Source organism: Streptopelia decaocto (assembly GCF_964273445.1).
Source record: "Streptopelia decaocto genome assembly, chromosome: 3".
NCBI classification, from domain to species: Eukaryota; Metazoa; Chordata; class Aves; order Columbiformes; family Columbidae; genus Streptopelia; species Streptopelia decaocto.
The window spans coordinates 97,053,894-97,081,818 of record NC_138656.1 but is presented as its reverse complement, the minus strand read 5'-3'; positions in this window follow the sequence as shown (position 1 = coordinate 97,081,818).

Sequence of the window (27,925 nt, the reverse complement as noted above, 5' to 3'; positions counted from 1 at the left end):
AGAAAGTGGTCTCAGAGGTATTGTCTCTTTTACATGGAAAAAAAATTGAAGCAAAGTTAATTTCAGTTACAGACAGATAAACAAACGTTCCTTACAAGTAAAGATCCCTTTGGGACACCTGTCGTGCTAGCTGACAGCCTGTCAAGCTGTTCTTCTGCTTTGCCTTTTTATGTGTTGGTGGCTGACTCCACATCATCTTTAAGCAGGTCAGTCTTCCTTCCTCCTAGGTCAATGATTCTCAGGCACAGTAATTTGTGTATTTCCAAATTATGCTTCATTTCTGGAGATCTCTTGGCTGGCTATACTGTAATCCACAGATCAAATTAATCCACTAACTATTGGTTCTAAAATAAATCACTGGAAACAACTTGAAATGTCTGAGGTTTCAGAGAAAGCCAAGAAGCAATGGCTCAGAAAATGTTTTATCTGCTGTTTGCATATTACATCTGACTAGCAGTAATTGCTTGCATGTTGTTTCCCAGAACTGGATGAATTTGTATAGGCAGATTTTTTCTTTCCAAGTGACTTCATGTTCTTACTTTTTTTCTACATGGACCCCAAAATAAAAGTTATTTTAGGGCACTAATCAATATATGTTTTTTGTTTTGTAACTGTCACCAACAGCAACAACAGTTCAGGTGGAATTGTTTACTAAGTAGGAGATACTCAAAGCATGATGTCTTCAAATGAAAGCTAAGAGCTTAAATAACCTTTGTGTTTATGAAAATCACCCTCCAAATTTGTTAATACCAAATAATTTATTTTCTGTGGCACTCTGATTTAAAAATCGTTATACAAATGTGGTGGAGTTAACGTAATGCCTAATAAAATACCTAAATTGCAGAAACCAAAGTCAATTAATTATTTCATATGTGGATATTTCTTTTATAGCATACCAAAACCTGAAAGAAATAACTCTTTTGGGCTGTTTAAATACTCCATGATAGTATGATCACAGAATCACAGAATGTTAGGGATTGGAAGGGACCTCGAAAGATCATCTAGTCCAATATCCCTGCCAGAGCAGGAACACCTAGATGAGGTTACACAGGAAGGCATCCAGGTGGGTTTTGAACGTCTCCAGAGTAGGAGACTCCACAACACCCCTGGGCAGCCTGTTCCAGTGTTTTGTCACCCTCACTGAGAAGAAGTTTCTTCTCAAATTTAAGTGGAACCTCTTGTGTTCCAGTTTGAAGCTATTACCCCTTGTCCTATCATTGGTTATCACTGAGAAGAGCCTGGCTCCATCCTCGTAATACTCACCCTTTATATATTTGTAAACATTAATGAGATCACCCCTCAGTCTCCTCTTCTCCAAGCTAAAGAGACCCAGCTCCCTCAGCCTTTCTTCATAAGGGAGATGCTCCACTCCCTTAATCATCTTTGTTGCCCTGTGCTGGACTGTCTCCAGCAGTTCCCTGTCCTTCTTGAACTGAGGGGCCCAGAACTGGACACAATATTCCAGATGTGGTCTCATCAGGGCAGAGTAGAGGGGAAGCAGAACCTCTCTCAACCTACTAACCACCCCCCTTCTAATGCACCCCAGGATGCCATTGGCCTTCCTGGCCACAAGGGCACAGTGCTGGCGCATGGTCATCTTGCTGTCCACCAGGACCCCCAGGTCCCTTTCCCCTATGCTGCTCTCTGATAGGTCATTCCCCAATTTATACTGGAACCTGGGGTTGTTCCTGCCCACATGCAAGACTCTACACTTGCCCTTGTTAAATTTCATTAGGTTATTCCCCGCCCAACTCTCCAGCCTCTCCAGGTCTCGCTGGATGGCAGCACAGCCTTCTGGCGTGTCAGCCACTCCTCCCAGCTCAGTGTCATCAGCAAACTTGCTGATAGTACACTCTATTCCCCCGTCCAAATAATTGATGAATATATTGAATAATATAGGCCCCAGTGCTGACCCCTGAGGCACTCCACTAGATACAGGCCTCCAACTAGGCTCCACCCCATTGACCATGACTCTCTGGCTTCTTCCCTTCAGCCAGTTCGCAGTTCTCCTCACTACTCGGTCATCCAGACCACACTCCCTCAGTTTAGCTGTAAGGATGCTGTGGGAGACTATGGCAAATGCCTTACTCAAGTCAAGGTAGACCATGTCCACCACTCTGCAATCATCCATTCATCTTGTTATGTCCTCATAAAAGTCAATGAGGTTGGTCAAGCATGACTTCCCCTTGGTGAAGCCATGCTGAAAGCCCCTAATGACCCTCTTATCCCTGATATGCCTTGAGATGGCACCAAGGATAAGTCGTTCCATCAGTTTCTCAGGGATGGAGGTGAGGCTGACTGGTCTATAGTTACCCGGGTCCTCTCTCTTGCCCTTTTTGAAGACTGGAGTGACATTTGCTTTCCTCCAGTCCTCAGGCACCTCTCCTGTTTCCTAAGACTTGACAAAGATGATGGAGAGTGGTCCAGCAATGACCTCAGCCAGCTCCCTCAGCACCCGTGGGTGCATGCCATCCGAACCCATGGTTTTATGGATGTCCAGATTGCCTAACTGCTCTCTGCCTGACAGACATCAGATGTCAAATTGTTCATTTAAAGCCAGGACTTGCTAGCCATTATAAATTAAAATAAATAAAAGTTAACTGTAATAAAATACTGTAGTTTTTCTCAAGCTAACAATTTAATAAATTTTAGGTAGCTGTGGAAAAAACAAATGTGCAATAAAAATTCCGCTAAGCTAAAAGAGATAAGAATCAAAGAATAAAGAATAAGAATAAAATTTACAGTAAAGTTTATCATAATATTTTTTTTTGTTCTGCTTTCACCCTTGTAGAGAGCTATGAAGAAAATGGCAAAATTTTGTAACATATTTGAACAACAAATACAGAAGCCTATTGGTACACGTTTTTGAGTATATTTGGCTTATAAGAGCTTAAAGGCAGGTCTGGCTTTGTCCAGTCTACAGATGGATGGCCTGCTGGAAATCTTAATTGTTGTAGGCAAGAAAGGACTGGATCAACTCTGAAAAGTACTTCTGTACTTGCTGAGTTAATGGATGAAAGAAAAGGGCAGAATGTGCAGAAAATCGAGGAGTGAAAAATACTGTGATGCAGGCACTGTGAAAAGCACTAGCTAACAGTGAAGAATCAGGTTGAAAAGTTGGAAGGTTAGAAAATAAATCCTTCATATGTTCACCACTTTTGTCTCATTCTTAATCCTCAGAACATAAAGAGTTGGAAGCTTGAGCCTGTTATGCAAAAAATCCTAACAAATTCATGCAACTTCTTCAAAGTCATGAAGGAAATCAGAGACAGACAGATAGATTGGATGATGAAAGTAAAATGTTTTGACTATAAACTATGCTCTGTTGCTTGTAGCTATTCTGCTCTCAGTGTATCAAGGTGACACTGCTATATATATTTATCCAAGGTCTCTATTGTTTGCTTTCATTGTTTTATTTTTTGTAATTCTCATTTTCAGAACGGAAACCTAAACAAGCAGTAATGTGTATAGAGAAAGTGACCTTGTTCTGTATTTCAGGATACTTCTACCAAGAGACATAGCATCAACCCTATAGACTACAATAGTGAATGAGGAAACTTCTCTCAGTAAGCTCAAAAAAGCTTCAGTTCTACTGATGTTTGAAAGGAAAAAAAAATAGAGAAGTTTGCAAAAGACTTCAGAGAAACATTAAAGTGGGAGACAGGGGAATGGGATGACTTGAAAGGTGGCATCCTAGGGATCGATTGATCTGAATTTGTCTGAAGAGTCAAAAGGGGCCATGTGAGTGTTATCTGTTTTCTGTATCCTGGGAAAGTTTTTCTTCTCTGTGTGAGATGCAATCAGGCTTTCTAGTTTTATTTATTTATTTATTTTAATTGATAATGGCCAGCAAGTCCTGGCTTTAAATGAACAAGTTGATGGCTGATGTCGGTGTTCAAGATGGTAAACATTTTTTGTTTTTTTTTTTGAATAGTCATGCTCTTCAATTTTCTTGTCAAAAAGACTGCAGGACTGACTTGCAGGAATCCTCAAGTAGGTCAACAGGTAATGGTGTGATGTCCAGGTTGGCTGGAACACGCCTGACTAGGTGGTGGTTCATAAGTGCTGTGGAAGAAGTTGCTGGAGGAGTGTTGTGCAGAACCAAAATAATCTGGAGTAAAAGATACCAGAAAAGTGCTAACTGTGGTAGTTCTGTGGTCTGGATTTGCAAATACTGACAAAGCAGGTTTTCACAATGGCTGGAATCTTATATAAAACACTAATACAAGTCGCCCTCCTCCTGCAAATGAAGAAAAATGCTTTAAGCTATGTGTGGGAAGTAACAAATCCCATGTAGAATCCTGGCAAGATTAAGAGCATACAAAGAGAATCTTTCTAATACTATTTACAAACCAACTTGTCCGCTTTTCAGTCATTTAAAGGGAAATGTGTCATTTTGAGACCTTTTTTAGTAAAGAGGGCTCTGCAAGAATTTAAATTTTTGTGGAAAACGATGTGTTTGTCTGCACTGATTCAGCAGTCATTGTGTGGACACCTGCTGCAGTTGCAATTCAAGGGCAACTGTACCTGACACATGATCCTCAAATTTCTCTTCATACGTATGTAGCGGTTGGTTTCTCATTAAAGATTGGAGGTTATGTTGATTTGAACAAAATTTTTTATTACTTATATACATTCAAATGAATTGAAAAAAGAAAGAAAGCCTCTATTTTGATGTTAAATGCAGAGTAGATTTGCTAAAAAGTATTTGCACATTCCCCTGAGACAGGTTCTGAAACAGTAGTTTTCCTGGCTGGTGTCAGCACAATACATGCACAACGACTGGGAAAATGCTGTCAATTCCCTTGCTTCAGAAGATTCAGCTGACACATCTGAAGCATGAGGAAACTTAAACACCTGTTCAAAGATGGGAAAAATCAAAGGGAAATCAATGCAACACTTTGTTTTGGACTTTCAGCTTCTGAGGAAGTGAGTATTATTCAGAAAGAAAAAAAGAAAGGTGGGGGCGGGAAGCTATTCCCCTGACCCACAAAGCAAATGAGAGCATCTTGAGCAAAATAAATAGAAATATGGATGCAAATTATTGCTTTGCTGATGCTGAGGCAACTGTAAAAATATAATATTGTAGAAATTAATAATTCCTCCTCAGTTTTGGAGACAAATCTGATATAAACAGATCTAAAAATATTTCAAGAAAGTTGTTTGGAGATGGGGTTTATTTTGAAGTGCGAAGTGCTGGGTGTGAAGGAAAATTCAAATGGCAAAGATTTGAGTCATGCAAACAGTTAATGAAAATATATCAATGTGATGTCAGAAAACTCTAAGCAAATGAAATCTCTACACAACAAAAGGTGTGGAAAGCTGAAGTCATTTACTATTGAAAATGTAAAAAGTAACTATTTCCAAAGCTTAGTAGCCTGGTATTTTGTGCCTGATCTATGCCTCCTACACCTACAAACATTTTACATTCATTTAGTTCTGTTTAGAGAAATTCTAGGCAAAAGACATGAATTTGTTTTACTAAATTTGTTTTACTTCAGTAAAGATAACTGTGAAAGCTACAAAAGCAATGCTTCTGGTCCTCACAGAGACAAGCCCTGAAACTGATTTCTGTAAAGACTTGGTGAATTGCACTATTTTAATAAATATTTTGTGCTTTTACAAATCTTACAACTTTATTTTGAGGGTGAATTTTGTAAATATGTATGAAAGTGGTAATTAAACTTCAGTGTGTTTTCTTCACAAGATTTGCAGTTAGACTTATAGACAGAGAACACCAAATGATGCAAGCAAGTATGAAAACCAAAGAAAAATTATCAGTAGCAATAAATGTCAGCATGAAGAGCCCCAAATAAATGTCAATTTTAGATGTCAATTTTCATTAAAACTAAAACTGAATGCTAGATGTGATTGACAACTTCTATTATCGGTTATAAAAATTCACATAACTTTATTTGATAGGCATCAGTATGAAAAGTAATGCATATTATGTTATTACTTGCATCTGAAATGTCATTCAGGGAGGTCCCAGAAATAAGGGGTAGGTAACTGGATGTCTCCCTGTGCGGACCGCATGTTGGAGTCACACGATCCATCTGGTATAAATTCGTTACAGACGTGAATGAAGATATATTCAAAAGTGTGAAATTATTCCATCTTCCAATTCACATTTCGAGAAACAGCAAGAGAAAAAAAGTTCAGTGATGAGCTGCTCACAGTCACATAGGGAGACCAAGACAAATTCTCTGGAAATAAAAGCCCTGTACTGATGCAAAGCTGAAATGGCAAGTCCCAATTTCCTTTTAATTTTTTTTATGACAGTTTTGTACTCTACTGCCAATGTTATCACCAAAATACACTACAGAAGTATTTGAAGCTACTTTATGTAATTCAAAACAGCAAAGGAACAATCCTCCAGCATTCCCTGGCTCTCCGCAATGTTCCTTGATCAAGAAACATACTCTTTTCTGATTGCATTATCCCTCAGATTTTGTTTTATATTGAGGTAAAATATATTGCAAAAAGGTTGAATGACTACCCATAACAATGAGAGGGTTTCATACAGTTTTAATAGGTTCCAGAGGCCCTCGTCAGACAGTTATATAACTGTTGGTGTGGCTGAGATGTAGCTCACCAAAGAATATTTTGTCCTGACTGACTGAAAGGGTTAAGAAGTATCTTTGCAATTATGACTAATATCACTGCAGAGCTGAACAATGAAAGAGCACCATGGAGAACAGGAGAGCATGTTAGTCCCAAATGCCAACTTAGTTTATAGTATTAATGAACAACACTAAGGGAAAAGCATCATCCCTTTCTTTCTGCACTTCATTAGAGGAACTCTCAGAAGGCTAGAAGCAGAGACAAGACCTTTAAAGAACTTGTGTCTAGGTTATGTTTAAAACAAATGCAAAATTGTGGCTGATTCTCTATTCTGTTTACAGTTTGTTCATTATTAAATCTAACCTTAAGGCACAGTTGGAAGGAAGTAAGAGTAAAAATTACCATTGAGTAAATAGTTCTAACAAATTTCTGTTAGGAATTCTTCCTGTTTTAAATTAGTTTCTGATATGTTCATGTTCCTGGCGGGGTTAGTTTTAAAAGATAATTCTATTTTACTATAAATCAAGTTCAGAGAATCATTTAATTTCAAAGGAATCTTGTAAAATACTGATTAAAAGTGCATTTTGAAGTAGCCAATGTGATGGCTTGCATAAGAAAAATAATTTGTACCAACTATGGGACGTATTAGTGAATACTGTGCTTTTCACAAGCCAATAGTTATCTTTTACTTTATCTTTAATTCTCAATATTGAAAATAACTGAAAAAAAGTGAAAGCTATTCAAATATAGTTCTAGAAGAGGCATGAGATGGGTCATCATATTGCAAACTTTTTTTTTTTTTTCTATTATGGAGTAACTCCAAGAGAGATGTAAGGAAGGACATAAATTTTGCAGTTAATTTTGAAGTCCAGTGAACTTTTTCCACTGAACACCTAAAAAGCTGTAAATGCCTGGCTTTACTAGAATATGTGAGACATCCCAAATTAGAGACCTACTTTCCCTGTGTAAATACTTAAGAGATTAAGGTCTTTAGTAAAGACCTACTAGCAGATGCTATCCACAGAGATTTGAGCCTTTATCCTCAAGGGTTAAGACTCTCAGTTCATTTGATAACAGAAGTTCTTCTCCTAAGGATAAAGCTTTTCAAAGAAGAGCTCATTTGTTTCAAAAGAGCACCAGACACTTGTAATGCACACCTTTTTGTAATATCCCACTTGTTCACATGCCATCTGGCATCTGTGAGTAGTACTCTCCAGGAAAATTCTTCATTCCTGTATGGAAGAAACACAAAGATTGTTAGGAATAACCTAAGGTGCTGATTCAACACACTGAGGTGTTTTAAGAGAATCCATGCCGTGAACAATCTTGACCAAAAATTATTGAATGCTTTCTTCTTTAAAAGTTTGGGATCGTTTGTATGTATTTTTGTGATTAATATGGCAATAAACAAAAAGGCACCTGTTGTCTATCAAATACAACATTAAACAGTGGTTTTCCACATATCTTACACGTCATTAATGTGGAGTGTTAACGATACAAAGCAGGTAAACGTGTTTCAAGTCAGGATTTAAATAAAACTTTCACCTCTATGCTACTGTATAAACTTCACAGCTAATTTAGCAATTTCCTACTCATTTGAAAATAGCATCCCTCTGTTCGTTATAAAGTTATTTGAAGGAAAACTGCCTACACTGCCTAGCTGCTATCTACAGTGTAGGTATTAGACTTTTATTGCTTTTCAAATCCAACTAATGCTAATTTAGCATTTGAAGTTTGAGGATTTCCAGAAAAAAATCTCTAATACTCTTCTCTGCTTACAGCAGCTCTAACAGTCAAGATTTTCTGAAGCTAATGATTTATTCCAAGTTGTGAATGCACACTGGGGAAGTTTCTCTACAGGGCTTTTTTCCTAAAAATCCTAATAATTTCTCCTCATGCTGCAATTCTGATACCTATAACAATGATGAGATTTCTGGTGTTGGCTGACTACTCGTGCTTTAACTTCCAGAATAGCAAACTCTTAAATAACAAATATATTTTAAAAGTCAAAGTTGTGAGGCCTTCTTATTTCTAGACTTCTATCACTACATCTTCTCTGCAGAGAATGTGAGGAGAGATAGACACAAGGCCAGAGTGATCTCTCAGATAAACTGGGCATTATATCTAATTTTTAATGCTTGCAAAGTTTCAACCTTTCACTCTTCACAGTTCATTTAACAGTATAATTGAAATTAAATCCCAGTGTTTCTACCCATTATTTAGCATTTTCCTCTAGAGTCTAACTGTTGTACCCTTTTCACTTTTCTTATGATCTATTAAGTTTTTATAATTTTTCTTCTCCCACTTCATTCTAGTTTTACCTTTCTGTGCAGTCACTCCAGATATTCTTCCTGTCTGGAAATAATGCATCCTGAAATTTTCTTCTGCCTTCTTATGCTCCACTTCCGTGATAATACCCTATTAAACCCTTTCTCTTAACTGAAACACCCACAGAGTCCATCTTCATAAAAAGCTTCATTCCTTTCCCATAACTTAAAAATTACCATTCCACCAGTTATGTGATCTTTCATGATATTTTTCATTTTCTTCTTTCTACTCACTTGCTTTCCTTGTCTGTCAGCTGTTTGTTAATGATGTACTTAATTTGTGTCACTTCACTCATTAGGTCCTGGTAGAGCCATTGGTGTGCCCCAAGACATCCAGCCTCCTCAACTTCTTTTTTTTCAAATGCACATTTTTTTTTTTTTTCCTTTTTCCTGAAATTTTGATTGCTCCTCACTACACAGACCTGTATTCTCAGGTTTCAAACTTTTTGTCAATACATCTTTGTGCATTTGTTGTCTGTTGCCTCACTTCCCTTGGCACCAAACCTGAGCTGGATGTAGATGAGCTCTTTGCCACCACTGTAGTCCCTCTCCTGTAGGAGTTGGATCTTATTCAGTTCTGTCTCTTTTTCCTCCCTCACTCATCACATTTCTGGAGCATCTTACTTTGCCATCCTCCCTCTCTGAGATCTCTGGGACTCCTCTAATATCCTTCTCGCTTTCTTTTGCTCACAGTTGTGTTGGCAAGAATCAGACAATTCACTATCTTTTCTTCTTTCCCTCAAAAAATCTACTGTGATGTAACAGCAGGTAAAGGTGGTATAAAGCCAGCATTAGCCCCCTCAAGGAATCCTTTGAATGCTTTTTTCTCTCAGGTGCTCAAACCAGACTAGTGAGGCAATGAGAATCAACTGGTGTCAATGTGAAGTAGGATTTTTTCAGTGGTAGTTGGAATGTTGAGGAGGGTACTTTGCTTAATTGATATCCCTTTAAGAAGTTACAGGGTTTCAGGAATAACCTGAAAACATGATTATACTTTCAGTGCTGTGCTGAAGTGACTTTAGTTGTGAGGTGTTCCTTTACTGAGTAATTAACATCAAAGAGACATAAGCAAATTGTTAAGCATAGTTTTGTAACAAAGACCTGAAATATTTACTATGGTAAAGGATTAACTCTCTAATATCTAAATTTTGCTTCAACACCTGTTTCAGGTTGCTGCTTCTAAAGCACATAAATTCCAGCAATACAAATGAGAGATTTCCCTATTCAAATAGAAAAGATAAATTCAGTGTGAAAATGAATGCATCACTCAGAATGACAGACATTGCAGAGGCATGCTAAGGAACCCCGCCTGCAATAGAGATTCCGCTACCTTGTGGTGTCAGCTGTCTCTGGGCAGAAGGGGCATTGATCTAATAGACAGAGCCAAGCTCATAAGGAAATTTAAAGGTCCCAGGCCTGATGTTACCATGCAGATGTCTCAAGGAGCCTTGGCACCAACTTAGCACCAACTGTTGATTCTTGAGGAGCAAGACTGAAGTCTTGGCTGGGTGTTTGTATTTAGTCAATAAATCAGCTAATGATAATTTCTACACACAGCCCCACAATATATCTTAGCTTTGTTCTGGATGAACCACTTCCCAGATAACCACTTCCAAGGGCCAGTTGATATTTACTCTTGGCAAACACCGTAAAATAATACTCAAAAGGAAGTGCTAACTGCAACAGCAAACTGCCAATATTTTATCAAGCTGTTATCACAAAAATGCCTCTCCTTACCTAAGCTTGTAGATGTTTGCCTACCCATATAAATGTAAGTTTTTATTTTTTTTGAGGATCTAATAAACATAAGCTCACAAGACAACTTGCATTGATTGCATTCTGCTGAGACGTATGTATTCTTCTGATAAATTTAGGGATACCACATTGTTCATTAAGCAAATCTTGAAGACAGCAGGAGGAGCAAGTAGGCATAGATGAAAATTCAAGGATTTAATGCTCTCAGAAAGGGTCTTAAAATATTAGGCAACATCTCTTATTGTCAGATTCCTGTACCCGTGGTATACTGGAAATGCATCTTCTGAGTGATTTCTAGCCTTTCACTTCTTTCATTTCAAAGCCCGTTTTCTCAAAAGCAAAGGGAATCAACTCTGCTATTACTATCTTTCACTAAGGTAGGAACGGAAAAATGCAATATAAAAAAAATGCAGTTTCTGTGCACAGTTCTTTCATGAATTACTATGGGAAAATTACAAGCCATTGGTTCCACATTACGTTCAGTAAGATTCAACATCTCTCACAACTCTGATTACCAAAGCACTCCAGTGGGCAAAGGGCGTTTCCTTGTGAGTGTCATAACAGGATAAGTATCTGTTTTCTCATCGTAATTCCACCCACAAACTACTAAAAGAAGAAAGACTATGCAAATTATAGTTATTTTGAATTAGGTTCATCAAACAGATGTCTTCATTTAAAGAATCAAAGAAAAGGCAAAGAACACCTGCATGGCTTAAAAAAAAAGGAAAAAAAAAAAGAAGAAAAGAAGAGAGATTATTTTCCCTCCCTCTCCCAATTTGATATAACAGACAGGTGTTTACCATTTTGCATTGAGTGCTGTGAGATTATTCACCCCTTGATTGCTTCTTGACTTTTAAAGTGTTCCTGCCATCAGTGAAGCATTACAAGAATGAGACAGGAGGTGTGAATGTTATGGCATCCTACTATCCTGTTTCACGTGCAAAGTCACATATTTTCCATACCTTACACAGTTCCAGTCTCTGAGGTTACTCTGCATTTTTTACAATCAACATCAAGATTTAAAGAGAAAACCTAGCAGTATTTCAGCTTTAATTGTAAACACAGACTAACTGCCACAAATGTAGCCAGATTTTTGGAGCAAGTACAGTATGTATGGAGAAAAGAAGAGTATGCAAACAGAATCAGAAAATAGAAAAAATATTATTAAAATATATTATGGCCCTTTAGACTGTTAAAGTGTTAGAGTTAGTTTGATTGCCAATGATGTCTCCGTACTTCAGGAGTCTCCCACCTATTTAGAAACATCTGGCATGCGTTAAGCATTGTGTTTTACAACTTGAGTCATATTTCTAGTTACCTTAGCAATGCATGTAATATGTTTTCAGTAAATGATGTAACAATATTATTTCATTTTCCGAAAAGGTGAAAAAGGCTTATTTCCTTTTCCATTGCCTTCCTTAATGAGCTACAACAGGTACATCAAATTAAGGAAATGAATGCAAAATTATTGAAGATGTCAAATGATACAGAACAACAATAGATGAGATAGTTACATTAGGTTGCCTGCTATCTGTAACTAAAAATAAAAGACAAAAAGGACTCTTCTCTCTCACCTCTATTACTTGAACAAGAGATAGTCACATGCATTTGGTTTCTGGTTTATATTGGAAGAATCTGTTAAATAATTAATACTTAAAATTTTGGAATAGAAACAGTGAAGACCCATGTTTTCAGAACACCAACAAAATGATAATTGGTTTATGAAGACATTGTCTCCTTAGGAGTCTTTTTAAAAACCTTTTTTTTTTTTTTTTTTTTTTAATACAGGAACATACTGCTTGCACTAACATTGCAGAATTTGACTAGTTTTTAGAAATGTGCCAGATTCTGTCATATTCTCACAGAAGCCACCCCTGCTGCCCCCCCACTCTCCCATTACAAACCCTTACCACATAAACCCAATACAACGACCTACAATATTCAGCTCTCCATTGTCTATTAGTAAGTATAATGCTGAATGCAGGAGAAGAATATCAAACAAAGCAATGATTCAGCAGAGAAAGTAAGCACATTTGTAAGTTACAGGGATTATTCAAGGACGTAAAAGACATGTGTATGCGTAAATGCCATAAAGAAACTCGGCCAGAGGTTCCTAAATATGTGGTTCACCTTGGTTAAATATAACATAAATTATATATTTATTCCTGTGTGGATAAATTAGGAAAATAAGAATATTAGTAAATTTTAGTACCTTAGACTCTATTTATTGATCATTGATAGAGTTCCCAAACTGTTATAATCTGATTTGTAGATACAAAAATAAAATGAGAAAATAAAACCCATGCAGTACTTTATTAAACTATTGGTAGCATATAATTACTTAAAGAGAATTTTGTTTTTAATTTGAATCACAATTATGTTTGTCAGTATTGCACTGACAACTTGAAAAAAAAAAACCTCTCTAGCTGAATTTTGGCAGTCACTCAGCTGTTTGGCCCGATGACTTAAGTTAGTTGTGGAGTTCGTTTATGTTCCAAGAGACTTATTCACAAATCTTTAATGAAACTTCTACGCCAAAACTGTACAGAATGTATTTCTTTTTTTTTCTTGCCATTTGTCAGGGCTAAAGAACAAGTTTCTGCAAAACTTGAGGCTTTCTAAAACACTCAGGATGCCAAGTTCTTTGGCTTCAGAGTTGCATGAGTGAAGCCAGAAAATAGATGGACCTGGCACTTTCAAAATTGCTTAAAAATAGAAATATTACAAAAGTTGCACACATGTGCAATAATAATACTTGTTCTGATGGCAGGAACAGCATGTACATTGTACTTTTTTTCTTTCTTTTTTTCTCCTTTAAAGACATAAGCTCAGTCAGCCCTCCTAATTGTAGGTACCTAACTCAGCTAGCTCTTTCTTGCCTTCAGAACAGCAAACTGGATCAGCTTCTTTACAATGAAATCTCACTGTGCTAAAAGTCACTTATTGAAACAGCAGTGAACATTAACCTCTTGCTGCCTCTGATGCTTACACATTTTTGCTGCCAGAAGAATTTTCCAGGCTTCAAAGTTCCAGTTTCCTTTGTTTTGTCACTGAAGTTGCTTATTAACCCACGACAAAAGCCAGATACTTATCTAGTAATGTGAACTTGCATTAACAACCTACAAGCTGCAGAAATGTTTGGAATTGTGAAATCTTTTCTGTTATGAAGGAGGAAAAGCAACCTTGTTCTCCATAGCAATTTGTGATCAGTCACCATTTAATGCCTGGAGTTCATGGAACAAGTTCTGGGCCTTTGATAGTATTTCTGTGGCAGCTTGACCAACTAGGTTTTTAAGTTAAATAGAAAGATGAATTCAAAGGTGCATTCTGATGCTCTGTACGAGCTCCACAGTGAAGAGAAATGACATTTAGACTTCATTACATACCTTTATTACTGTCTTAAGGGTAAATGCACAGTTCTACCCAATGATTTGTGCTAAAGGAATGAAAGGAGTAGCAAACTCATTCCTCTGGACCAAACTTTATTAGAATGTGAAAGGCATGGTCAGTACAGCCACACCATTTTCCTCTTTCCTTTTACCACCTAATGATGCTGAAACATCTTTCCTTGAATGTTTGACTTCTGTGCTTTGAGAGAAATATAGAGTGAGGAGGAGAATATTGAAGAGACAGATTCTCCTCTGTGGCAAAATCTTTCTGGAATTCTTCAGCACACCTAAATATTCACATCTGTTTTAATAATAAAAGACCGAAATAATTAATATAAATATCTCACCATCTCTGAATTGCAAGCACATTAATCATTAAAAAAGTAGTTGTGTGATATTCATGCAATACTACAATGAACTGAAGCTGGGTACTATTTCATGACACATCCTATTCTGATTTTGTCTGTGCTTTTGTCACCTGTCCTTCATCAACCTGCTAAACTACATGCTGATAACCCTGCTTTTTTGCTATTTACCTTTTATATTATTGAAGTGTCTGAATGTTTCAAAAAGTGTGACTCCCTGTTGTGTTGAGTTTAGTACACACAACTAGTAAATAATAGCCTGCTCACAAAGAGATTAATACAAAATTGTATAGTAATATCCAGGAAGAGATTTTCTGAAACTATGGAAACAACAGAAGTGACAGGTGTTAGGAAAAATGAGACAGGTAATACGTAGTAATTAATAACAGGTTTGCTCACAGGCTATTTCTGTGGATATTTTAAGCAGGGACCAAAAATATTTCTGAACTTTTACATGAATACATGGAAATATCAGGCTTATACTTCACCACATATGACCAAATAACTGTAATCAGGATGTCTAATACTGGAATGAGAATAGTCCATGGGTGAAGAAAAATTGGTTGAAGGTCAACAGAAGTAAGGATCATATCAGTCTGAAAAAAACAGAAGAGGACATTTTGAAGAGTATGTAGAAATGGCATAGTTTTCTTTTTTGGTAAGGATAAAAACTGCTACACTGTAGCAGCTGGGAGAGACAAGTGAGAATACACAAGAGAAATGACTCTGCAAACACCAAGGTCAGTGAAGAGGAAGCAGAAGGAGTTGCTGCAGGAACTGGAGCAGAGATTCTCCTGCAGCCCGTGGTGCAGACCATGGTGAGACCAGCTGTCCCCCTGCAGCTCCTAGAAGTCCATGATGGAACAGAGATCTACCTGCAGTCCACAGAGGACCCTGTGCCACAGGAGGTGGATGTACCCTGAAGGAAGCTGCAGCCCATGGAAAACTCCTGCTGGAACAAGCTCCTGGCAGGACCCGTGACCCTGTGGAGGGGAGATCACTCATGAGCAGGTTTTCTGGCAGGACTTATGACCCATGGCAGACCCACGCTGGAACAGTGTGTTCCGGAAGGACTGCACACTGTGGAAAGGACACAGGCAGAAGCAGTTTCTGAAAAACTGCAGCCTATGGGAAGGACCCACGTTGGACAAATTCATGGAGGACTGTATCCCTCAGAAGGGACCATATGCTGGAGCAGATAGAGTGTGAGGAGAAAGAAGTGGCAGAAACAAAGAGTTATGAGCTGATCACAACACCCCTTTCCCATCCTTTTGTGCTGCTTGAGGGGAGAAGGTAGAGAAGTCAGAAGTTTAATCCAGGAAGAAGGAGGGGTGGGTGAAGATGTTTGTAGATTTGTTCTTATTTCTCATTATCCTACTCTATTATTCTTTGGCAATAAATTAAATTAATTTCACCACGACAAGTCTGATTTGCCAATGATTGTAACTGGTAAATCATTTGCCTGTCCTTATCCTGACCTACAAGTTTTCTATTGTATTTTTCTTCCGCTATCCTGTTGAGAAGGGGAACTGATATAGTGGCTTGGTGGGTACCTGGTGGCCAGCCAAGGCCAACCCACTACACCTACATTTAATTCTAAATTAGGCAACCAAGAACAACCTTCAGTGAATCCGTGATGCAATTTGCTTTTTGTGGCTGGGGTAGAGTTAACGCAGCACATGCTTGTGTTATGTTGTCCCTCTGGTACAGTACTGCTTTAGCTTGATTATTGCAGTCTATCTTGTAAGATAATAACCCAATTTTAGTGATTCACATGTGCCACTTTTCATCTAGAGTATTGTGACTCCATATAAGTGGACATAACATCTTCGGAAGTTCCAAGTAGTCTAAAATACTCCAATACCTTTTCTCCACAGCTAAAGCAGTCACAAACATTATCTAGTTTATCCTTTCTGCCCTCTTTTGTCTCCCCACAGACTATCAAATCAATTCAAGGTCTTTGTTCTTATCATAAAAGCTCTCCAGGACATGGGCCAAGGCTATCTAACACTGCAAGAAAAATCTCTGAGATAAATGCTGTTTCTCTGGTACAGTGGAAATTTGTACAGTGAAGAGAATTATTTGTGTGGAAAACAGAATTTTGCACTAGCTGGTAGGATTGTGGAATAAACTTCCTAGAATCTTTGAATGTCTCAGTGCCTTCTAGACAGCTTATCATGTTATATGTACACCTAAGTAGTGTTTGTATATTCAAAACATCTGCTTCTATGTGCAGACTGTTGGAGTATTGAATTTGTGACTGAAACATTTAAGGGAAAAGAGCAGGATTTGACATATAGATTTATGGGAAGGTAAGTTTTGGGGTGAAATTTAAACATCCAACTTTAAATTTAAACTGTTACATCTAATATTCCTGTGATATCTACAATATTCTGTCACTGAACAGGGATAGATATATATGTAACTGACCTACTATTATGCACTAGTAATGTTATAGATATTTTCAAAGAAATCTTCTATTCATTTTTAAAAAATGTTAACATGAAACTCATATCAGGAAACCATCATAATGTGGTTTCAGCTGGACATTAGAAATCATACACTTAGATAGACTTTAACATTCTGGTTTTCTGAAGATCAGAGAACTGTAAGAATCCTAATTAAAACAAAAAAAAAAAGAAAAAAAAAAAGAAAAAAAAAGTATATAACCTGTTATATTTTCTGCAAAAACAATGAAGTGAAAAATTGCATCCCAAGAATGATTCTTTACAAAGATTTTTTCAAAACAAAACATGAACTACTTTGTTGTTTTAAAAATAAACTTATCTTCCACCATGTATCTTCTAGACACCCAGATCGTTTTAGTGGTAGGATAATCAAGATAAAATCAAAGTATATGACTTGATTGACACATCATTCTTCAGACCAAGTGAAGTTACGAGAGCTGAAGTAGAAATTATTAAATTCTAAAGACGACTAGTAAAAAACAGCCAACCAGACTGAAAGGTAACAATCTGGCACAGGAGGTAAGCATATGTGTAATGTTTATTTCAATGGATTTACCCACCAACTTGGTTTGCAATGCCCTGTGTATTCTGGTCCGGATCCTGCAAAACCACTAATTTACATACTTAGAGAATGCATATGCTAAAGATATAAATGTGTTCAACTGAATGCTTTGATGCTTAATTCTCAGAATTAAGCATGTGCTCAACTATTTTTTTCCTGCAGATATATGACCTACTCTTTTTTAGCAGAGAATATTGGAATTTTGCACACAAATGAAAGCAACCAAATTTGTAATACTCTGATCACCACCACTAAAATTACCACACAAATTTGAAGTTAAAAATATTATGCTGATGAATGGGCTTGACTGCCAATGTTTTTTTGGCATAGACTAGGATGTAAAAGTTTTTTTATATACATGGGTATTATGTAAGCATTGTTTACTGTATTCATAAAAAAATATAATGTCTGTGAAGATTCAGTGAGTGTAATAAACAATGTAGAGCAGTTTTGTGACAAACTATTGCTAATGGAAGCCAGCTACTAACAGTATTGTATACTATGAACCATTTTTAGTAAGTCCCAGCTGGTTTATTTAATCTCACAAAGACAGTGAAGATTGTTCATGAGCTTCTGGGAGGCTTGTTATCAGATAACATATTTGAGGGATTTTATGGTCTGTTTCAATAATTCTACTGACAAGCCCAGCCTGAGAGGATAAGTGAACAAACTCAGTTGAACAGTTATTGTTGTTCTGGTGTTTTCTGTTTCTGTAGAAACCATTTCCCCAAATTTATTGTAGTAAATTTTGTATTTATCATTTGATTTATTTTAAAGCAATTTTGATAACATCTTTCCCTAAAAACATTTGTCCACAGTTTGCCCTCAACCATAACCACTTTCAGCCTAATTATAAAGCTGTGTGCTATAGCAATTACCATGTCCCCTACTGTATGACAATTTGGCAGGACAGTTATATAAAAATATACAAAAATGTATTAAAAAAAATCAGAATGCTTCAGAATATAAATTGAAATTAAAATTGAAATCTGCCACAGGTAACACAGACCAGGAAATGGACCTTCAGCTAAGCATCTCCAGTTTCTCAACAAAATTATTTTACATTTTTCATTTCAAACAGAGACAATTTAGGGATAAGATGGTGCAAAAAGCCATGAATCTCAATTTGACTCATGCTTCCTTAGAGCCTGTTTCTGGGTCCTGAGGCACTATGAATGATGTCTAGGAAGGACATAGAGACAGAAAAGTCTTTAGTGATGACAACCCTTCTCTATCAGAAGAACCTCATTTTGAGTATGAGCTATATGACAACGTAAAGAAGGCCTCTGTCATCTTCTGTGGGCTTTTCTTATCCTCTTCTGCTCAGCAGGAACCACTAAGGCAAACCAGGAAAGTTTCCAAAAGTGCCGTGCTGTGCTTTTGCCAAGAGAAGAAAATGAGACACAGAAATGTACTGTTCACAGAATATTTAATAAGTTATTAAACTCTATACCCCACCCAGTTCATACATCATTTGAGTTATTTGATGAAACACTTTGTTTAAAAACAGGTGAATTCAATCCTTGTATGTTTTTGTTTCTAACACAGAGACTATAGACCTTGTTATTTGCATGAAGTTTCAGAACTGTTGTTATTTCAACTACCTTTCTATTTCTATAAGCATGAGCCTGTTTCCACTGTTATGTTTTTCTTTTATGGTAAATAGGCCATAAAGACAGCATGAATAAAACTCAATACATACCGAGAAGAAATAGAATATCTCTCAGTAAAGAAAAAAAAAATATGACATACTTGTACCACGAGTTTTGAAGACCAGTGGTGAGAAACCTAGTAAAAAGAGTAGTTAGTGCTCCGTGGATACAGTGGTGGCAGAATAGTGTACACAGTAAGGAAATCAGTACAACTGATTGGAGATCCAAAAGTGATGCTGAAGAAAGTCATCAAGGTAGCTTGCAAACAGCCTGCAGAGAGTAAGGAAGTGCAGCACAGATTTGAAGAATGAACAAGTCAAAAGCCTGGGGGAAGAGTCCCACCAGCACATTGTCTTATAAGAAAAAAAACACAAAGACATTCTCACTTTGGTCTTATGAGATTTTTTTTTCTAAATAGATAATAATAAAGTCAGTAGGTCTCCAGTGTAACACATTTGTACAAACATTCACCATTCTCTTAGACTGCAATAAGATACAGATATTTATGTACAGCTACTTTTTAACTGGCAGGGGAAGGTGTTTGAATTGTTTTAGCTGTTGTTATGCCAATACCTGTTACCCCTTTCACAGTATGGTGGTTTTCATGTTTAGCTGATGATAGTAGAATATACACTGCCCTTAATACACAGAAAGTATTAAATAAAAATGCAAAGCTTCCTTATGGAGCAGAAAATTGAAATAACAGAGATGCTGCTATGCAGCTCCAGAGCTGTAACTTCCTTGCCTTTTATACACCTAAATTATAAAGGCAGAGATTTCACCAGGTCTAGATAAGGAAAGTTCTGAATGTCTACCTTTGTAAGAAAACTTCAGGAATATGTAAGGCAGACAACAGGAGAAAGATTCTCAGAAATATTCAGGTAAATAATTTGTGGTACAATCTGGTAATAAGCTTATAAATAAAAAACACTACACCATTTTCTGGATATAAAAAAGCCCTGAAATTATGAACAAATAGAGAACCTCCTTCCACTTAATTCATGCTAACTTCAGGACTTTCTGATCTTTTTTCAAAAAGGTGATGTGTTCATAATTTGTTTCCAACCAACACATAAGCCATCAAATAAACAGATGAACACACAAAGAGTCTTACCCACTCCCCGCCTCCCTGTCCCCGCCCCCTTTCCCCCCCCCCCCCCCCGATGCAGAATTGCAAAGGAAAATTATTTAATGAAACTTAAGCAGCAGGAGGACTACTTGAAGTCTCTCTCTGACTAGGTACCCTTTTCCTGCCCGGGCAAGTGCAGAACACAGGATTACAGAGGAAGAATGCTCAGAGAAATCCCTTTTCTAGTACAGTTCTACATCATTAATCTTACTATGTATTTGGTTGGTTTGTGTTTTGGGGTTTTGGTTAGTTGGTTTGGTTTGGGGTTTTGTTTGGGTATTTTTTGGTTGATTGGTTGGTTGTGGATTTTTTGGTTTGTTATTTTTGATTGACTGGTTGCTTGGTTGTTTTTTTTTCCCTTGAAAAGAATACTGAGAGTGAGAAGTGGTAGGGGAAGAGAATGAGATATAATTAACCCAGAAAGGATTGAGGTTTTAAGATCTGTCAGAGATACTCAAAATGAAATCCCATGCTCTGATTCAGATCAAGAATTTAAATCTTCACCCAAGTGAATGTCTTGAGTGCAGGCTGTCATCAGTTTTTTGGACTGAGAAGAAAGATATTAGAGTGTGCATGAATAATTAGCAATTTACTGTTCCAGAAATGTAAGCAAGTTTTAAATTACAAAAAAAAAAAAAGGCAAGAAACATCTTTAATTACAAAATAATTTTTAAGAAAATGATAGTATTGCTCTTCTAATACCCATATTCTGTTTATTAACATAAAGCATTTCCTACAAAAGAAGCGCTAACCACAAAACTGTTTCTAGTTCATTATGTGAGTCTTGTTCTGTCTGTGGAGGTTCTTAAACTTTACATACCTTTAAATCTTTACCTTTCATTATCTTTATTTTTCTCTGTTTCCATTTCACTATATGTACTTCACACAAAACCTTAACATCATTTTTTAACTGAGTGTATTCTTGTTTTATATTGCTTTATCTTGTGCACTACCCTGAGGTTCTACGTACATTTCTATACATGTCTTTGTAAAGTCAAATCTCATTATTCTTATCTGTCAAAAGAACTATATAGCCACTGACAGCAAATAGGTAAATACTGTATGAAAGTACTTCCGATCCTTGGGCTGGGTTTTTTGGCTGAAATGGATGCCATCAGAAGACTAATCCTGAAAGAGTGGGCATGGGCAAGATGAAGGAGGACACAGGATGGGACGTAGGACCATGCACAGGGGTCTTATACAGATGGTGGTAGGTCTTCCAAATACTTACAATGCAAGTTGGGAACTACTTTGTTCCTTAAACCAATTCATGGAATGTTTAGGAGGAATGAACTGCCTGTCATCAAACATATTGAATATTGGCAGTGTAATGGCAGATATACATTTACCAGAAGGACTGATATTCTCCAAGAGTAGCCAAGCATGGACCTCAAATAATTCACTGAGGTATCAGTATTGCTGCCAACTCAAGGTTCTCTGAGATTTTTTGATGGCTTGAGAGCAAAATAATGGCCTAGCTTAACAGGGGAAAGAAGGTCCACAAGTCATATCCCAATTTATAAGAATGACAGAGTGATAAATAGTCATGCAATACAAAACTGGGACAGTTTAGGAAGGGTTGTCTCTACTGTCTTGCCCCATATCCTTTTCATCAAGAACATTGTGGTAAGAGTGGTTACACACCACCAGGAATTATTAGGACATACCGAAAACCTTGACTACCACATCACAGATATGGCAGCTGGTAGAAAATTACAATATGGAGACACAAAATACAATTGAGATAGTAGGGCTGTTATGGTGATGTTTGTTCATCAAAGGTTATTTAGCTAACTAACTTAAGGATGGATTTAATGACTGATGGCCCAACACAATGTTTGTTGTAAGAGGTATGTGTTCTATGTGTGTTATGCTAGCAGAAGGATTCAGTGCAGGTGGAGGGCCAAGGACTATTTCCTAGAGGAAAAGAAGGATGCAGATAGATAGATCCTGATCTGTAATAAGGTGTTAATCATATTAGCTCTGGACTGACAGATCATGAACCTTGGGGAAAGGAATTTGCAGCCTTAGGACACCTGTAAGAATAACTTGGGTTACAAAGTTGTGGTTTGTAACAATATCTGTTTAACTGCTATTCAGCATAAAAGACAAACAAGAAACAGGAAAATAAATGGTGCAAACACGCATATACACAAAGTCTGATGAGCAGTAGATATTGGAGACACTGATAAAAATCAGAGCTCTCCAGTCACTGGCTGACAGACCACTGAAGAAACCATCCACACAGGTGAGTCTTGTCCAGAACTCTGGTGCCTGGTGAGCAGGAAATGGGTTTGTCATGGGTCTGTTGGGAAAGAACAAGCCTACTGTGGGATATTTGAGGAGGACTTTGTTGTGTGTAAAACTTGTTCTGGTATGTTCTAAAAGGATTGAAGGAACATGCAAAGCTTTCTACAGACTGTAGAAGAAGAGCCAAATGCAGGAAAAGAGGAGCCTCACAGTAGATCGGGGAGAAACGAATATGGGAAATTAGAGGGAAAAGAGAGAATAGAAGATGCCATTTGTGTGCAAGTAGGCTGATCAGTACTCTTGTCTGTCTAGACCTTGCACCTGATCATCACAGTTTATCCTATCCTATTTAATAGACCAAGAAGGAGAAACCACCTTGGTCTTAACAGAAAGATTCTTTCCTATTTACTCATCATGATTTAAAAAAAAATGGATCACAGGACTTCAGCATTCCATAATTGAGGTTGTATGGTAATTCAATAGATAAAGACAAAGGCATAATTTCTGTTAATACATATTTTTAATATAAATTACAGTTGCAGCCTGCCATGAAAACTGACTTCAATGGCTGTTTTGCTTTGAGCCTGAGGCAATAACAATTTTGTTTCAAATGAATAATCTCTCTGTGTGTCCAGTCACTGGATTGCACAGTACATTATTGTATATTTGTTCTTTCTCTTGTACTCCAGTGCGTCTCCTCAGCTATTTTCTGAACCTGTTTGTATTCCTCATGTTGGAAACTCGGAACCAGGAAAATTTGAAAAATGCAAATCCCATAAAAATGAAAGGAAGGTAATCAGTGACGGTCACACACCAGATTTTCTGTTTTCTTGTTTATTCACAGGAGATGCCTATAGTTGGAGATCGTCAGTGTCTGCCCACCAAAAAGCATTGCATGGTGATGTGTACAACTTTGCCACGTACTGAATTTTTAAGTAGCACATCAGACTTGATGTCTTTCTAATTACAATAGAGTTTTGCCATTTGCTTTAATCATAAAATGGGATAAATTAGTATTGCCATATATTTCCCTAAAGGACAAGAAGTTTCTATCACTAGATCATCAAAGACAGGCTCACTAGACTTGTGATTTGATATGCCTTAAAACATTTATTTAGATAGTGTAAATTGTGTAAATGAACACAATTAGCATGGCAGCTAGCTAATGATAACACAGTAAAAGGTTATGCTGTTGTATCACAAGTTTATTTTGACTAACGACAATAATTGTTCTATTATTTCACTTAATTGAATTGAAGGGATTTGCTGATGTGATTTAATATTAGGCTTTTAATTTACATTTGCTTTGCAAAACTGTCATGAAAATTGACTAGCAGAGGAAAAAATCCATTAACACTACTCTTCACAATAGTGACCGGTAAAAACCATAGTACTTAGATATTTTAATCAGCTGTCAAAGATGGCCCATTTACTCTGAATGTCTAGAATTTGAAAAGGCAGATTTAGACAATGCTTTGTTTAAAGTCAAGGCAAGCTCCATCAGGAAAATTTCAGATACAGATCTCGAGTACTGCAAAGTCATAGGCAGTTTTTGTTATGAATTTTAATTTGAGTATTCTTTCAAACTACCTAAGACTAAAAGCAAACGCTGGAAGATGAAGAAATAAATGAAAATAATCTATAAAGCGCATTGAATCTCAAGGATAAAAAGATGGAGAGGTACTTTTTACAAGGGTATGTAGTGAAAGGACAAGGGTTAATGGCTTTAAACTGAAAGAGAGTAGACTTAGGTTAGATATAAGGAAGAAATTCTTCACTATGAGTGTGGTGAGGGACTGGAACAGGCTGCCCTGTTATATGATCTATAAATACATACATGTCCAGACATATATGTCAACCCTGATAGACACACTCAGCATTCACATAGGCACAGGCGGCACCAATGGCCTCATCCTGTTTCCAGTCTCTGTTTGATCAGGATGGATGTCCAGAGGTGAGAATATACATACACACATGTGTAGTGTGATTTCCCTCAGCTGCTGGGCTCAGACACCCCTTCTTGCCCCGTAGCTGCTTCTAGATCTCAGTCTCCCCAGGTGCTGGCACTTGGGCATGTAAACCCCTGAGCCCCACTCCTCTTGCTGATGCTCAGACCTACACACATACACATATGCATGTACAGAGCTGACTGCGAATCTCCTAGTCACCAGTAGGCAGCCTTTATACTCCCATCCTTGGAGAAACACCCCCAGCTCCTTGTACTTGTCACCCACTCACCACCTCATCAGGCCAGACTTTCACTAGTACTCACACACTCACACACCTGCACTGGCTCCTGGTGCCGCGTTGCAGACACATGTGGGTTCTGGCCCTGGTCCCACCTGGGACTGTCACTTGGTGTCACTCAGTCCTGTGCAATCCCAAAATGCTCTTCCCCAGCATCACATAACTTGTCCCACACCTCAGGCAGCAATGCCCCCAGTCTAGCAGTGAATCAGGAGCTGTTCCTCCTGGATCATCATGGTGTGTGTCATATCTGGGCACTGGTGCTGAGGCTTTCCTTAAACAGCCCCTAGTTTGGGCTCCTGCCTGCCCTGGGGCCCCTGTGTTCCTCTGGGCATGTGGAGATGGGGCTTTGATGGGTTTATGGCTCCTGGGATGGGCCTGGGAGAACCTGTCATTGTCTCTGTGCTCCATTGTGAATGTGTAGGCATAGTCAATACATCTATTAAAAGTAAATATTACATTCAGAAACTAAACATTTTGCAGAAATGCAACTTTCAAAAGCCTGTTTCATTCAATATATTTTTTAATAAATGCTAGACAAAACACAACTTCAAAGGAAAGTCAGCCTGAAGAACAAAGAAGTCAAGACATTTCTTTTTGATTTAGTATGAAAATTGCAAACTTAATCACACAAATATCCTATAATTCTCTTCAGCGATAAAATGTCCTATATTCAGCCTACTGAGATCTAAAACAGAGAATCTGTTTTAATCAGCTCTCTACATTCTCAAATGGTTTCTGTGCTGCTTCAGTACCAATGCCATTTCTTTCAGAAAATGTATGTCCCTGAGTCTCATGCTGCCACATTTTAAAAGATGTTTTGACACCATGGTTCAAATATGAGAATTAAGGGAAATTCCTATTAATTTCAAAGGTATCAGCTAAAATGGCTGAAGTTAATCCAGCATGTGGCTGCAGGCAGTGGGCTATATCATAGTAAGATCCCTTGAAAACACCTGAATTGCAGAAAAACAGGTTTGTGCCTAGTACACAGCTGCAGACACATATCACCCCAGAAGAAAAGTGTCGTGAAAGGCAAAATCCATATAGAGAGCAGCCATAGAGACAAAAAATGATTATTGAATGCATCCATATTTTTTTTAGCTGTGATTTTTCATTCACAATGAAAATTCGAAGGGGAACACCATGTGTCCAGCCAGCTGCAGACACAATATTACATTCTCAAATAGTAAAATCAGAATATCTTGAAAAAAAATTATTTTTTTCCCTATCAGCCACCAGCATGCCATGTTACCCAATCTAGTAAATCTACTGAGATTCTCTAGAAAGCTCTTCAGGAAAGCCAGCAAAATACAATCTTCAACAGTCTTCTCTGTCTAGTCTTCCTTCTGTTCTTGATGTACTTGTCCTTTGAGGCCAACACTGGGTAGTACATCCCTATTCTCTGGTGCTGAACCCTTTGAATCTTGTTTATTTTCATTGCCATCTTATAACCTTCTATCCATCTTATGATGACTTTTTAAAATCCACTAAAATAATTTTTTGAACTGTTGTAAGACTTCATACAAGATGAGGGCAGTGGGCATTATTATATTTGTCTCTCCTTTTTGTTGTTGTTATTTTTGTTTGTTTGTTTTTGTTGGGTTTTTGTTTGTTTGGTTGGTTGATTTTTAGACCTCAGTTTTGTCTCACTTGTTTTTGGTTTTGTTTTTATTTTCTTCCTAGAAATGGATGTTGGGAAGAGCTGAACTTAGGTATATTTCTTTATCTGTAACTGATACTAAAAAGGCTCTCAGAACTACTATACCTTTAACTGTTAACAGAAATGCAAAATACCCTCCTGGAGATGTTTCATCTCTGCATGAAACAGGATGGATGCTACTCTCTGTTTTCAGGTGCGTCAACAGAGAAATCTGGCAAATATTCTGTCTTCTCTGCCTGTTTTTTTCTAATAAAAGAGTTGTGCACATACTTTCATCCAAATGCACATGAATAAAAGGATTTATAATTTCATTAACAGTGGCAACACAGAGAGGTGTTTGTGAAAAAAAAAAAAAACAAACAAACACACAACACCATAAGTACAAGATACAGGAAAGTTTAACAGATTAATTTCATTCATATGGGGCAAATTTGATAGTTGTATGTACTTATGTCAGTGTTACGTGTTTATTTTTTCAAATATGTACATCCCACATCTCACAGGATATTGCATGCCTGCCACATTAAATGTTTGTTTCCATGTCTTTCTTTCCTAGGAATTGTTTTAAGAGACTGTAATCTTGTTGCCTGGTTATGTTGGCCCATGGCTTCACCTTCACTGCCACTTGGGAACTGGAGTATTGCTTTCTTCAACACTACTGTCACTTAATTCACATGAGAAGCCATGGAGTTCCTTCAGTGTTGTTACATAGAAACAGCTGCCTGGATCAGTGGAAAGGATTTAAGTAGTATCTCACCTAAATTTAGATAGGTGTGATGTTTATCTGTAAAGGTTACAAAGTACTTAAATGTAGTAGCATAGAGTTTTATTTTATGCTGTCAGGGGATATTCCTCATATTACTAACACTGATCATATTCAAACTTATGAATAAGCTACTAAAAATGAATTTCTTTTATGTGCATTTCAAAATGCAATCTATGTAGTCAAAATCAGCTGGCTAATGTATGAGTCTGTGACAGTATACTACTTGGCAAGTAAAAACCTTCAGGGAATACCCCACAGTTTCACAAGTATGAATGGATGCAAGTGAAAAATGAAAATACATTCTGTTAACCATTCTGTTACATTTACGATGTAATTTGACAAACCTTTTACTCTAGTCCTTCCTCTTTTTTCATCTGACTCAATCCCAACCGCAATGAAGTCCAGTTAAGGCCATTTCTATCACATGGAAAAGTGCAGAGTATGAGATTTGAAGAAGTAAAAAGTTTAAAATAAGCTAAAGCAGCTGTGCTACAAGTGAGAGCCAAAAAATAAATAATGAGCAAAATAAGTCCTGTTTGTAATACAGAAAGAAGTCTATATTAATGTTGTTAATATCTTAGGGGAAAAAAGAAAGTCAAGAAATGCAGAAATAATTTTCATTAATGTCTGAAAAAGACAATTCTGAATATCCATATGCCAGACTACTTCTACTATTTCCAATCCTTTTCCAAACTCACTTGTTCAAAGTCCTCACATGTTCAATGTTGTCTTATATCCCAGATTATTCTGGAAAGAAGTTGGCAGGTTCTACATTGGTTCATTTTAGA